Source organism: Salvelinus fontinalis, unplaced genomic scaffold, assembly GCF_029448725.1.
Source record: "Salvelinus fontinalis isolate EN_2023a unplaced genomic scaffold, ASM2944872v1 scaffold_0142, whole genome shotgun sequence".
NCBI classification, from domain to species: Eukaryota; Metazoa; Chordata; class Actinopteri; order Salmoniformes; family Salmonidae; genus Salvelinus; species Salvelinus fontinalis.
In genome coordinates, this window is record NW_026600351.1 from 166,591 (window position 1) to 172,590 (window position 6,000).

Sequence of the window (6,000 nt, forward strand, 5' to 3'; positions counted from 1 at the left end):
AGTATATTACCATTTCTCAATAAAAACAGTTGATGATCGATCCTGGCATATCATGTCAATAAAATCATGGACAGGATCTGGTTATTAATTCATTGGGGGGGGGTTGTGTACTGCTGTGTACTGTACTGTACATCCAGCTGTCTCACTACAGAAACAGGAGATAGACTAGTGTCCTGTCCAGAGGGTGTACTGTACATCCAGCTGTCTCACTACAGAAACAGGAGATAGACTAGTGTCCTGTCCAGAGGGTGTACTGTACATCAAGCTGTCTCACTACAGAAACAGGTGATAGACTAGTGTCCTGTCCAGAGGGTGTACTGTACATCCAGCTGTCTCACTACAGAAACAGGAGATAGACTAGTGTCCTGTCCAGAGGGTGTACTGTACATCAAGCTGTCTCACTACAGAAACAGGTGATAGACTAGTGTCCTGTCCAGAGGGTGTACTGTACATCCAGCTGTCTCACTACAGAAACAGGAGATAGACTAGTGTCCTGTCCAGAGGGTGTACTGTACATCAAGCTGTCTCACTACAGAAACAGGTGATAGACTAGTGTCCTGTCCAGAGGGTGTACTGTACATCAAGCTGTCTCTACAGAAACAGGTGATAGACTAGTGTCCTGTCCAGAGGGTGTACTGTACATCAAGCTGCCTCACGCTACAGAAACAGGAGATAGACTAGTGTCCTGTCCGGGGGGTGTACTGGTACATCAAGCTGTCTCTCTACAGAAACAGGAGATAGACTAGTGTCCTGTCCAGAGGGTGTACTGTACATCAAGCTGCCTCACTACAGAAACAGGAGATAGACTAGTGTCCTGTCCAGAGGGTGTACTGTACATCAAGCTGCCTCACTACAGAAACAGGAGATAGACTAGTGTCCTGTCCAGAGGGTGTACTGTACATCAAGCTGTCTCTACAGAAACAGGAGATAGACTAGTGTCCTGTCCGGGGGGTGTACTGTACATCCAGCTGCCTCTACAGAAACAGGTGATAGACTAGTGTCCTGTCTAGGGGGTGTACTGGTACATCAAGCTGCCTCACCATACAGAAACAGGAGATAGACTAGTGTCCTGTCCAGGGAGTGTACTGTACATCAAGCTGTCTCTACAGAAACAGGAGATAGACTAGTGTCCTGTCCAGGGGGTGTACTGGTACATCAAGCTGCCTCACTACAGAAACAGGTGATAGACTCCTGCTCCTATTGGCTGTTCTATCTCAGACAAGGCTGCCTTGTCTAAGACTTCCTTATTCTGTATCTACTAGTGAACCAGTAAGGTTGCTGTTATGTTGTATCATGTGATGTGTAGCTTTAAATGCTTTGTACTGGCTGTTTCCTTGACCGTTTCCTCACTCGGTTGGTTCACATTTGTATTCGGTGTGTGTGTGTTTGTGCACATGTTTCTGCATGCATGTAGATGTGGGTGTGTATTGGAAGACCCATAATTACAAAGCAATGTGTGAGCACTGTTAAACATACCTCGTACTTCTGACTGACAGGTAGGCAGGGAGGGAGGCCAAATGGCAGGACCAGCCTCTCAGGAGGGTAGGAGACATTCCACAGGTCTGGTGTTCAGGATCACACACACAAACAGGACAACACATGCACGCGAACACGCACACTCAGAACTACACGGTGCCAGAGAATCTCAGATACACAGAAAGAGAGGGAGGATGGGAGAGAAGAGGGAAGGGAGAGAGAGAAAGAGTAGAGCACCTCAGTCTGCTGCAGGGAGAGACCATGGGGCCTCTGACAGGGCTTCTCTCTGCACTAGTCGCTCTGCTATGGACCCTCCCTCCAGGTCAGTCTGTCTACCAGCTGGTTTGGATTTCATCTATTGGATCTGTTGTTTCTGTTAGGTTGGTAAAATGACTTTTGAGATCAATGGGAACTCCTCATGACATCAGACTGTGTTCATGTTGATCTCTGTTCTGTCTCCAGGGTCATTGGGTGAGGAATGCAGTAGTTTCAGACATCTGGAGAACGGTAGAACATTCTTCCGCTACAGCGGGCTGTATGTGGCGTTCACCTGTAACCCTGGCTATAAGATCCATGGATATAGAACCAACAGCTGTGTGTCTGGACAATGGTCCAGGGAACCTCCTGTGTGTGTTGGTAAGTGACTTGAGTTTGATACATTTATTTCAAGTTACACGTCTCTCTCTCTCAATTTCTCAATAGCAAGGTTATGCTCACTGAGTCTGTACGTAGTCAAAGCTTTCCTTAAGTTTGGGTCAGTCACAGTGGTCAGGTATTCTGCCACTGTGTACTCTCTGTTTAGGGCCAAATAGCATTCTAGTTTGCTCTGTTTTTTTTGTGAATTCTTTCCAATGTGTCAAGTAATTATCTTTTTGTTTTCTCATGATTTGGTTGGGTCTAATTGTGTTGCTGTCCTGGGGCTCTGTGGGGTCTGTTTGTGTTTGTGAACAGAGCCCCAGGACCAGCTTGCTTATGGGACTCTTCTCCAGGTTCATCTCTCTGTAGGTGATGGCTTTGTTATGGAAGTTTAGTGACTTGCTTCCTTTTAGGTGGTAGTAGAATTTAACATCTCTTTTCTGGATTTTGATAATTAGCGGGTATCGGCCTAATTCTGCTCTGCATGCATTATTTGGTGTTTTACGGTTGTACACAGAGGATATTTTAGCAGAATTCTGCATGCAGTCTCAATTTGATGTTTGTCACATTTTGTAAATTCTTGGTTGGTGAGCGGACCCCAGACCTCACAACCATAAAGGGCAATGGATTCTATAACTGATTCAAGTATTTTTAGCCAGATCCTAATTGGTATGTCGAATTTTATGTTCCTTTTGATGGCATAGAAGGCAATTCTTGTCTTGTCTCAGATTGTTCACAGCCAAACCTTCTTTGGAACACCACATTCCTTGTCTTACTGAGATTTACTGTCAGGGCCCAGGTCTGACAGAACCTGTGCAGAATATCTAGGTGCTGCTGTAGGCCCTCCTTGGTTGGTGACAGAAGCACCAGATCATCAGCAAACGGTAGACATTTGACCTCAGATTCTAGTAGGGTGAAGCCGGGTGTTGCAGACTGTTCTAGTAGGGTGAGGCCGGGTACTGCAGACTGTTCTAGTGCCCTCGCCAATTTGTTGATATATATGTTGAAGAGGGTGGGGCTTAAGCTGTATCCCTGTCTCACCCCTTGGCCCTGTGGAAAGAAATGGGCGTGTTTTTTGCCAATTTTAAATGCACACTTGTTGTTTGTAATGTCGTATGTTTTACCCCCAACACCATTTTCCATCAATTTGTATAGCAGACCCTCATGCCAAATTGAGTCAAAAGCTTTTTTGAAATCAACAAAGCATGAGAAGACTTTGCCTTTGTTTTGGTTTGTTTGTTTGTCGATTAGGGTGTGCAGGGTGAATACGTGGTCTGTTGTACAGTAATTTGGTAGAAAGCCAATTTGACATTTGCTCAGTACATTGTTTTCACACTGGAAATGTACGAGTTGCACTGTTAAATCTCCCTCTTTCGCTCTCTCTCTCAATTCAATTTAAGGGGCTTTATCGGCATGGGAAATGTGTGTTTGCATTGCCAAAGCAAGTGAAATGGATGAACAAAAGTGAAATAAACATAAAATGAACAGTAAATATTACACTCACAAAAGTTCCAAAAGAATAAAGACATTTCAAATGTCATATGTTTATATACAGTGTTGTAGCGATGTGCAAATAGTTAAAGTACAAAAGGGAAAATAAATAAGTATAGGTTGTATTTACAATGTTGTTTGTTCTTCACTGGTTGCCCTTTTCTTGTGGCAACAGGTCACAAATCTTGCTGCTGTGATGTCACACTGTGGTATTTCACCCAGTAGATATGGGAGTTTATCAAAACTGGATTTCTCTCTCTTTCTTTCTCTTCTAATCTGTGTTGAATCTCCTGTGTGTGTATTCCAGCCTCTGGGTGTCTCAGCCCAGGGGATCTCCTGCAGGGGGTTACCAGTGTGACAGAGGACGGGTCCTGGGTTCACTTCAGCTGTGATGCTGGCTACAGGCTCTATGGACACTCACTGCTCTACTGCAGGGGCCAGACCTGGAACGGCACCAAGCCTGTCTGCAAGGGTGAGAGACTTGACTTACTGACTTAGTCCTCTTTGCCCCCTTAGTGAGCGTCCACCGTGGCCCTCCACCTCTCTCTTTTCAGTGTGAGGCCTGAGCGTGAGACAGCGGTAGATTACTATCAGCATGGTATTCTACAGTAGGCTACCTCCTTCATGTGGACTAATTATAAAACATACCCTGTAATCTGATTTTTACCCTGCCTTAAACGAAGGCATCGATTGATGATGTCTCCTGGTATTGATCCTCCTCTGTGCCTCTCCCCTCCTAGAGTCTGATGATGTCTCCTGATCCTCCTCTGTGTCTCTCCCTCCTAGAGTCTGATGATGTCTCCTGATCCTCCTCTGTGTCTCTCCTCTCCTAGAGTCTGATGATGTCTCCTGATCCTCCTCTGTGCCTCTCCCCTCCTAGAGTCTGATGATGTCTCCTGATCCTCCTCTGTGTCTCTCCCCTCCTAGAGTCTGATGATGTCTCCTGGTATTGATCCTCCTCTGTGTCTCTCCCCTCCTAGAGTCTGATGATGTCTCCTGATCCTCCTCTGTGTCTCTCCCTCCTAGAGTCTGATGATGTCTCCTGATCCTCCTCTGTGTCTCTCCTCTCCTAGAGTCTGATGATGTCTCCTGATCCTCCTCTGTGCCTCTCCCCTCCTAGAGTCTGATGATGTCTCCTGGTATTGATCCTCCTCTGTGTCTCTCCCTCCTAGAGTCTGATGATGTCTCCTGATCCTCCTCTGTGTCTCTCCCCTCCTAGAGTCTGATGATGTCTCCTGGTATTGATCCTCCTCTGTGTCTCTCCCCTCCTAGAGTCTGATGATGTCTCCTGATCCTCCTCTGTGCCTCTCCCCTCCTAGAGTCTGATGATGTCTCCTGGTATTGATCCTCCTCTGTGTCTCTCCCTCCTAGAGTCTGATGATGTCTCCTGATCCTCCTCTGTGTCTCTCCTCCTAGAGTCTGATGATGTCTCCTGATCCTCCTCTGTGTCTCTCCCCTCCTAGAGTCTGATGATGTCTCCTGGTATTGATCCTCCTCTGTGTCTCTCCCTCCTAGAGTCTGATGATGTCTCCTGATCCTCCTCTGTGTCTCTCCCTCCTAGAGTCTGATGATGTCTCCTGATCCTCCTCTGTGTCTCTCCCTCCTAGAGTCTGATGATGTCTCCTGATCCTCCTCTGTGTCTCTCCTCCTAGAGTCTGATGATGTCTCCTGATCCTCCTCTGTGTCTCTCCTCCTAGAGTCTGATGATGTCTCCTGATCCTCCTCTGTGTCTCTCCCCTCCTAGAGTCTGATGATGTCTCCTGATCCTCCTCTGTGCCTCTCCCCTCCTAGAGTCTGATGATGTCTCCTGGTATTGATCCTCCTCTGTGTCTCTCCCCTCCTAGAGTCTGATGATGTCTCCTGATCCTCCTCTGTGTCTCTCCCCTCCTAGAGTCTGATGATGTCTCCTGATCCTCCTCTGTGCCTCTCCCCTCCTAGAGTCTGATGATGTCTCCTGGTATTGATCCTCCTCTGTGCCTCTCCCCTCCTAGAGTCTGATGATGTCTCCTGGTATTGATCCTCCTCTGTGTCTCTCCCTCCTAGAGTCTGATGATGTCTCCTGATCCTCCTCTGTGTCTCTCCCCTCCTAGAGTCTGATGATGTCTCCTGATCCTCCTCTGTGTCTCTCCCCTCCTAGAGTCTGATGATGTCTCCTGATCCTCCTCTGTGCCTCTCCCCTCCTAGAGTCTGATGATGTCTCCTGATCCTCCTCTATGTCTCTCTCCTCCTAGAGTCTGATGATGTCTCCTGGTATTGATCCTCCTCTGTGCCTCTCCCCTCCTAGAGTCTGATGATGTCTCCTGATATTGATCCTCCTCTGTGCCTCTCCCCTCCTAGAGTCTGATGATGTCTCCTGGTATTGATCCTCCTCTGTGTCTCTCCCTCCTAGAGTCTGAT